The 9,438-nt window shown below is 42.4% G+C and overlaps 1 long non-coding RNA gene across 2 annotated transcripts in view; it reads left to right on the top strand.

Moving 5' to 3' along the window:
• Positions 1-4,847: 4,847 nt before the first annotated feature.
• Positions 4,848-9,438, top strand: part of 0610006L08Rik — a 35,002-nt gene continuing 30,411 nt past the window's right edge. The window contains exons 1-2 of one of the 2 annotated variants that reach the window (XR_391624.1): positions 4,848-5,111; positions 6,112-6,206. This is a non-coding gene — a long non-coding RNA (RIKEN cDNA 0610006L08 gene). The remainder of the gene's footprint in view (positions 5,112-6,111; positions 6,207-9,438) is intronic. The other variant, XR_391626.2, reaches the window with a different exon arrangement.

Below are 9,438 nucleotides of genomic sequence, written 5' to 3'. Positions count from 1 at the left end.
AAATCTTTAGGAGATGGGGCCTAGATATAACACGTGGATCACTGCAGGTGGGACATTTGGAATATTCTCCAGCCTTGATACCAACAGATCTACTTTTAAAAAAGAGTTATTATTATTATTATTATTATTATTATTATTATTATTATTATTATATTTATTATTGAGACAGCTACACAGTCTCACTATTTAACTCTGGCTGTTCTGGAACTTACAGAGATCCACCTGCCTCTGCCTCCCCACTGCTGAGATTAAAGGTAGTGATAACTACATCCACCTATCTATCTCTCTACTTCTTGACTGCCCCAATGGTGTGACCAGCTCCTCCAAGCTCCTGCTCCCTCAGCCACCACTGTTTCTGTGCCATGATGGACTCTGTCCTCTCACATCATGAACTTAATAAGTTTTTCCTCTATTAAGTTGCTTCTTTCAGGTGTTTTAGCACAGCAATAAGAAAACTAACATATACATTAACCAGACAAGGCACTCCACTTTTAACTAGACATTTGCTGGTTTGTGTTAGCCCCACATTCAATTTCTATGGTTTTCCTGCTGGATGCTTGGAAACCGAGTTTCATGGCTTGACGATATTGTCCTCAAATTCTCAAATATCATGGTGAGCCCTCCTTCAAACAGCCATAAAAATGTTTATGTGATGTTAGTTCTTTCTCAAAAGGTCAACATAATTAGTGGGTGTTCTTGTACTTATGCAAATGTTGATTGCTCCTTTGGGATCCTGCAAGGTTTGGGGTTTAGCCATACTACTTGTTAGACAATGGAAGACAACTTAAAAACAATGCATGGCTAGCGCTTCTACGTAGACACATTTAGCACTCTCCTACATGCTCTCTGCTTTGTTGAGCCTGACAAGACCTGTGCAAGACAGTGATGCCATAAAAAGATGATAATATTTTTCATGTCGGCATTGTGAATGACTATACCTAATCCACATTAGACATACATCAGTGGCTGAAAATAGTCCTTTGTTATTTTAAGCTATTAAGATTTGAGGATTGTTTAGCATATCTTGATGGGTAAAGGCAGTGGGCTATGAAAAAAAGTAAGTCATATTCTTGAAGGCATAATTTTCTCTTTGTAGATTGCTAACCTACTAGACACCTGTTTAACATAAATAATTTTAGCTACATCTGCTCAGCAAGAAAAATATCAATTCAAAAAGTGTGGCTGATTGTTCTTGTATCATTTAATAAAGTCATCTTCCAAACTAAATGTAAACTTGCCCCTTCTTCATGGGTTTCAGGTATCCTGGACTTCACACAGTGTAGAAACCTTGGATAGCAAGCTTGTATATATGGCTTATAGAGATAAGTCATACACAATAACTCAAACACTGGGCAATTAAGTTCTTCTGAAATTTTGTTAGTGAAATATCAACTTGATCACTTTCTCCTTGCTGTGATAAGATACCCTAGCAAAAACAACTTAAAGGAGAAAGGGGTCATTTTGGCTTACAGTTTTAGACACATACAGTCTACAATGAGTTGGGAAGAGTTGATAGCAAGGAAGACAGGGCTGGAGGCTAGCTGATTACACTGTATCCACACCCAGGAAATAGAGAGTGAACAGAAAATGGAGCAAGTCTTCAAGCCACTAGGCTCCAGGGACACACTTCCTTCAGTGAAGTTCCACATCCCAGACAGTATCACTATCTAGGGACAAAGTGTTTGGTCCTATGAGCCTAGAGGTGAGAGTTCACATTCAAACCATAACAGATATTTGTAGGTTTTTAGTGTTCCCAGTATTAAATTGTTGATACAGGGTATAACAAAGGGCTTCAGAAAAATAAAATACTTTCCCATAAGACTGGAAAAATACCTACTACACACTGTAACATTTTTTTGTGTAGTTATTTTGACTGAGGTAACTTTTGGCAGTGTAGTTACTTTGACAGTGGTAGCTACCTATTAGTCATAGTAATGACTGTACTGGCTAGTTTTGTGTCAACTTGACACAGGCTGGAGTTATTACAGAGAAAGGACCTTCACTTGGGGAAATGCCTCTAAGAGATCCAGCTGTAAGGCATTTTCTCAATTAGTGATCAAGGGGGAGGTCCCTTGTGGGTGGTGCCATCTCTGGGCTGGTAGTCTTGGTTCTATAAGAGAGCAGGCTGAGCAAGCCAGGGAAGCAAGCCAGTAAAGAACATCCCTCCATGGCCTCTGCATCAGCTCCTGCTTGCTGACCTGCTTGAGTTCTAGTCCTGACTTCCTTGGTGATGAACAGCAGTATGGAAGTGTAAGCTGAATAAACCCTTTCCTCCCCAACTTGCTTCTTGGTCACGATGTTTTGTGCAGGAATAGAAACCCTGACTAAGACAATGACATTTAGGTTTGTTCATTCATTTTGCTATGATACCCTCTACCCACTGCAGCTTTAACTGAGGCTGGTAGAATTGTCCTCTGTGACAAGAGGGAATTTAAGAACTATGTATTCCAGATAGTTGAGTAGAGGGGTAGACTAACAATCCCTTCCCAATGCAATTGTATCATTTAAATGAGGACAGTAAGAAATGTAGATTGCAATAAGTGCAGAGAGTTCACACCCCAGTGACTGTTTAATTAGCACTGAAGAGAAAGAAGGGATTAAACCAACGGTCTTTGGATATTTTCTCAAGTTGTGAGAACTTACCCACAACTGTTAAAGTTACTGTGTTAGAGTAGTTACTGTCTTTTTCTTTTTCTTTTTTTCTTTTATCCTTCAGAGCCTGTTGATAATATATAATTCACAGATTCCACTAGCTCTGGATTCTCTCTGTGCCTTTCTCCTTTGCTCATCTGGGAAGCATTTGGACAATCGGAGACCAAAATGACCCTACGGCTCAATAGATTTTTAAGGAGATCTCATAAATTATCCTCCTCAGGCACTGTGTTATTTTTTAACTCCTGGGGCCTTATTTGATGCCACTATTTTTCCCTTTGATTTTCTTAACAGCCCTGGTCTGAAAGCTTACAAGACAGAAGCATTCTCCATTGGATGGGAGGGTCCAGTTAGGAGATCTCTCAGGGTTGAAGCTCAGAGAGGCATCAATTGGCTCCTCTCACTTGTCTTCTGTGGTGTTTATATACAGGTGGTGGCTTCCCCAGAAACTTTACCTGGGTGGGGGCATCATCTTAAATTACTAAACTGAGCTACTAGCAATGCAATTTTATGGATCAAGGGATCCAATCATTTAATTATATTCTATCCTGTCAATCTGACAATGAATAGAGTGCCATGGCTTAAAAAAAAAAATCAAAAAAAAAAAAAAAAGAAAGAAAGAAAGGAAGGAAGAAAGAAAGAAAAGAAAAGAAACGAAGAATGGAAATGACTGTAAATCATTCCCATAAGAACGTATCTAGAAGTTTTTAAAGGTGTGGAGAAAACCCTGTGGTCCCCCTACGGCCATGCAACTTGTTGTTTTACCTACTCCTTTCAGGCAGTTGGTAACCCCCTAATACCCTTGCTCCAAGTTTCTGTGTTTAATACCACCATCTGTTATGCCTTCTTGCAAAAATGTATGAACTGGATTTTAGAAATCTGCTTAATGTTTTTTTTTTTTTTTATTTAGAAAACTCAAGGTACTCTCCCTAATTCAAATGGGCCAATTAAGGCAACAGCGACACTCCCTTCCGGCCCACAGTCTTTGAGTACACTTGTCCTAATACAGCCTTTGGAGTGCTCCTCTTCTTGTTTATGTACTTATCACAGATCAAAGGGGGAGACTATCAGAGCATGCTGACAATCATCAGGGCAGTACATCAGAAAGTTCCAGTGGGGTTTACTGCCTTTATCCGACTGACCTCATATCAGAAACCAACTATTTTTTTTCAAAGATAGTTCCATGATTGAGTAGTGCTGGGCTGTGGATCTCATTTGGTGAATTTGTATGGGGCTGTGTGTCACCGCAGAATAACCTCAGTCCTCCCAAGTGCCTGCCAGTGAAGAAGTCATGTAGAAAATATCAAAAACTTAAACAGATATGGGTACGAAGAGTCAAGGAGGTGCAGTAGAGTCCCACATGAGAGTCTGGATAGGGGCTGGGAAAAATGGACACTGTGCTTAGAGTCCACTGCCTCTGTATCGACTTTTGTGATTAGGGAAGAAAGCAAAGGTTGAATGAAAACTAGAGTCAGGAGAAGATAAAATTGAGGGACCACACAGAAGACCTGCATGAGCTTCAGGGCTCTAAAGGGTAGATGACAAGATGAGAGGAAAGAGGTAAAGCTTTTTATGAAGAGAATGCTGACAGGAGATAAAATGACTAGGCTGCTAGGCGCTGTTAGGGTCACCAGACCTCCAGAAAGTCTGATCCATAGAGAGAGGGGAGGGAATAGAGGAGAGGAGAGAGAGACACAGAGACACAGAGAGAGACAGAGACACACAGAGAGACAGACAGACACAGAAAGATGCACCTACCACACTGTAAAGGATGTGCCTCTACCACACTGTAAAGGATGTGCATCTACCACACTGTAAAGGATGTGCACCTACCACACTGTAAAGGATGTGCCTCTACCACACTGTAAAGGATGTGCACCTACCACACTAGAGACAGAGATAGGAAAAAGAGGGAGGAGAGAGACTGATATAGAGACAGAAAAAGGAAAGAGAGAAAATGATGAAGGGGAGGAGGAGGAAGGAGGGGAGGAGGGGATGGAAGAGGAAGAGAGAAGAGGTGAGGCAAGGCAAGGCGAGGTGAGGCGAGGCGACAAAGTTCTCTTTCTCTGTGGCCTCACTTCATGTTTGGCTGTTGCTTGATCCCCACGCAGACAGAGCACAGACTTTGCTCAGTTATGCTATTGGTTAATTGCTAACTTTGAAAGTCCGCAAAATACACTTCTGTGAATGACAACAGAACAAAAATGGAGAGAAGCAAAGACAGAGCCATTAAATATCGAGGCCTAAAGAGCATGATCAGTCAGAACTGAGTTAAGAAGCAAGAAAGATAACTGGCAACAGTGATGAAGGAGGAGGTGGGGATCCCGCGGCATACTGAAGGAGGAGAGCCCCAGGCAGAGGGAACGATCATCAGGACTCTGGACAATTAGGACAGAGGGCACTGCACTGCTTCCCACCCCCACCTCACGCCATGCCGCTGCTATTTGAGCCCACTTCAGGTCAGTGATTTTTCTGTCTCCTGAGGAAGCTGGGAGTCTGATGGATGTTCGACCCACACAGAGTTGTTTCTGGTTGTGAAAAATGGCATGTGATCCTCCTTTGAGGCTGTTTTCTGGTTGACTCGTACATAAACCGTTCCAGTTGCAGAAATAGCTTGGCCCATGGCAGCACAGTTGAAGCAACTGTTTAGTTTCCCAAAGGGACTATTTGGAAGGAAACCATGCTCATTTCGATACACAAGTTCTAGTGGCTGTGTCTCCAAATATTACTTACTATTGCTTAATTGGTACCTTATTACTTTACAGGAGTGGTTCAGGACTGATTTCGTTTCTCCTGTTATTTAACACAACCTATTTACTCCTGACAACAATGTGTTCTACCACTTCTGATTACTCTCAGGAGATGACCTGCAAAGAGCACAATGCCCCATCCCTAGCACAGAACAAGGGGTCTGCTGCTGATGAGGAGATCTGAAAGGATCAACACATTTCATTTCTCCTCGGGGAGGGGAGGGCTCTTCTGACAGACGTGATTCTTAGTGGCTTACCTTGTGGTTTTCATGATGCTTACTTGGAGAAATTCCCTACCCGACCCCCACACCATGATCTACTTCATGTTCATATAGATGTTTTGGGCATCTGAGTCAGGGCAATGGAGAGAGAGAGAGAGAGAGAGAGAGAGAGAGAGACAGAGACAGAGACAGAGACAGAGACAGAGACAGACAGAGAGAGAGAGACAGAGAGAGAGAGAAGTTCTGTATGCATCTGTCTGTCTGTCTGTCTGTCTGTCTGTCTGCTGTCTGTGTATTTGTATACAAGTGATTTTTTAATAAGAGGAAGAATTCAAGACTAAACTCAGGAGAGCATAGGACACAGAGTCCTACAAATCATTAGCAATGTCTCCAAAGTAGACAATTCTAGGCTAATAATACATTGCTCCATGTTTTGTGGGAGGATTAGTTTGGATAGTTCAAGGTTTTTTTTTTTTTATGCCTTTAAGAGACACAGGAGTGGAGTTGGGAGAAGGAATGGAATGAGACCCAGGGACCTCATACATTCTCCACACCTCAAGCCTCCTGTTCACATCACAAGCAGGTATGAGCTTAGTCCTCAAAAGGACTCTTCAAAGAATATTTAGATCTTACTAGGGCTGTGTGTCTAACCCTAGTCAGAGCCAGAAGCTAAACCAAGTGTCTTAGTTACCTTTCTACTGCTGTGACAAAGCACCAGGACCAAGGCAACTTACAAAAGATTTAATCTTGGGAATCAGTTCTGGAGGGTTAGAGTTTATGACCGTCATCGTGGGAAGCATGGCAGCAAGCAGGAAGGTAGACCTGGCACTAGACCAACAGCTGAGAGTGTACACACTGAGACACAGCATGTGGCAAGGAAAGAGAGGCAGCTACCTGAGAATGAGGTAGCTGTTTGAACAAGCCCAGCCCAAAGGGCACACTTCTTCCAACAAGGCCACACCTCCTGATCCTTCCAAAACAGTTCCACCAACTGGGAACTAAGAATTTGAAGGTATGATCCTATGGGGGTTTTCTCATTTAAGCCACCACACCAGGTTAAGACTTTGCTTTGTGAGTATGTGAACACATGATGGAAAAATTGTGGTCCTCTCACACAAGTTTTTTGATAGTCTGAACTTGGACTCTCTTTAGGACTGTCAATTGTCTCTGAGGAACCATGAAGAGGAACAAATGTGTGAGAAATACTGTCCAGTGCTCTCATTGCTACAGGATAGTGAGGAAAATGAGAAAATCCTTTGCATTGGTTACTTTGCTTGTCAGTGTGACAAAATGTCTTACAAATATAACATAAGAAAGAGGATTTATTGTGACTTACAGTTAGAGGATTCAGAACACAATAACAGAAAGTTAGAGCAGCAGGAATGTGGAGCAGTTGGTCACATTGTATCATTAGTTAAGAAGCAGATAGAGGTGATTGCTTGTGCATTGTCTCCCATGGCCTCATACTGTTTAACAAGTGCTCTACAGCTGAGCTACAGCCCCCATCTCTAGTGGTGTAGCATGAAACACAGCAGCCCAAATAGCAGCGCTACCTGGCCCCGTGGTACAGAAGGCTTGAGCTAAGGAGAGTAGAGGTTTTCCTTGGTCTCCACTGACTCAGCCCTGCTCTCTCTCTAGCCTCCTCTCCAGGCCACCCAGCCTTCCTAGAAGATGGCAGTCCATCTCCAGTCCTTGCCTTTGCTGCTTCCCCTCGGCCCAATCACAGCTATGTCTTCAAACTGGAGCCCCTAGAAGGCTGTGAGAGAGTGCATGAGAGACTGAGACTCAGTCCAGGAAATGATGCTGCCCACATTCAGGGTGGATCTTCCCATCTCAGTTGACCCAGTCTAGAAGTGCCCTTATATATGGACTGATGTCCTAGGTGATGCACTTCCTTATACACATGCTCACAGGATGACTTCCTAGAGCCTAGGACTGAGGCGATTTTGATCTTATTGAGTTAACAGTTAATATTACCAACACAACCCTGAAAAACAGATTCCCCTGTGGCTAGTTAGCCACGAGTAGAGTAGACACTTTTTCCTAACCAGGTCTCTACACTCACTTCACAGACATTTCAACCTGAGAGTAGGTCATACCGAGGGGCCTGCCTATAGTCTTCAGAGGTAGCAGGTCCTCCTTGTCCTATACCAGCAGCTATTCTCAGGGGGATGCTCAGTGTTTCCTCTGCAGGACTAATCACTGTTGAATCCTCTCTTCCTCACTATCATGTCACTAGCATGCCTTAATCTTCTAGGGCAGAGTTCTCCATCTTCCTTATGTTGCTGTGCCCCTTTAATACCATTCCTTACTTTATTGTGACCCCCAACCATAAAATACTTTTCCTGGCTACTTCATAACTGTGACTTTACTACTGTAAACCACAATATAAATATCTGTGCTTTCCAATGATCTTAGGTGACCTCTGAGAAAAGGACTGTTCAACACCCAAAGTGGTGGTGAACTCTAGGTTGAGAACCTCTGCTCTAGAAGATGTAAGGTCAAAAGAACGGGCCATATCTGTCTTGTTCCCTGAATGTATTTTACATTAAATGTTATTTACTGGGTGACTATTGTGTTGAACGTATGTAATATTCATCTATCAGCAAGTTGGTAGATGAGAACTTCAGCTCTGTATCCTGACAGCTATCAGTCAAGGAAATGTGTTTATTTGCTACGTGTATTTCTTTTCAAAAGAATTCTTGCAGAAAGGATTGCATCCCAAAAGCATTCCAAAAATGAAGTAGTGACAGGCCAAATGGATGGAATGCTGGATTTTTGTACCATTTTATGTTATGTTGTTAATATATTTTCTCCTCTTTCACCCGTACTTTTCACCATTGATTTCTCCTGAAGAAAGGGATAAAGCTTAATTCTTGTCACCTTCCCTGTACACAGCAGAGCCTCCACTGCATGAACAATTCACAACAAAGACATTGGGAGGAAATGCAGGATATAAAACAATGCCCCTGTTATTTACTCTTCTGTGTTATATAATTCCCCCGAGTCTCTGGGAAACATTTGTAATACATTTCTACAAACGTGTTTGCTGACTTACTTAAACTGTCCATCCAGACAGTTTGAAAACTCTCTGTGCTAGCCATCCTGGGATGTGAAAAAAAAAAACACATGAGAAAGAGCTGGGCTTGAAGTCTTATGCTCACAAATATAGAGCACTTAGTGTCTTAGTTAGTGTGCTGCTGCTGAGGAGACACTGTGACCAAGGGAAACAAAGGATCTAATTGGGGGCTTGGTTCAGAGAATTAGTCCATTAGCATCATGGCAGAAAGCATGGCTACAGGCAGACAAGCATGGTGCTGAAGAAATAGCTAAGAGCAATATCCTGATTTTCATCCGTGATAGAGAGAGAAGGGAGATAGATAGATAGATAGATAGATAGATAGATAGATAGATAGATAGATAGATAGATGATATAGATAGATGATAGACACATAGAGAAAGACTGAAAGAGAGAGACAGACAGACAGACAGAGACAGAGAGTCAGATACAGATAGAAACAGTGACAGAGAGTAGGCTTCATGTGGGATTTTGAAATCTCAAATCTCACCCCCAGTGACTCACGTCCTCCAACAAGGCCACACCTTCTAATCTTTTCCAACAGTACCACTAACTGAAGACCAAACTCAAGCATATGGGCCTATGAGAGCCATTCTTATTCACCCCTCCCCCAAACTTAGTGTCTCAAATATAATGTTAATTTCAGCAGCAGTTTTCACCCATCACCAGGTTAGAACACTGTACACTCAGCCTCGTGAGTGCTGTGAATGAGAAGAAACTGCAGCAGGGGTAATGG

The sequence above is a fragment of the Mus musculus genome, chromosome 7 (assembly GCF_000001635.26).
Source record: "Mus musculus strain C57BL/6J chromosome 7, GRCm38.p6 C57BL/6J".
Taxonomy (NCBI): domain Eukaryota; kingdom Metazoa; phylum Chordata; class Mammalia; order Rodentia; family Muridae; genus Mus; species Mus musculus.
Note: the sequence above shows the minus strand (reverse complement) of the source record. Positions and strands in the feature narration are given on the sequence as shown.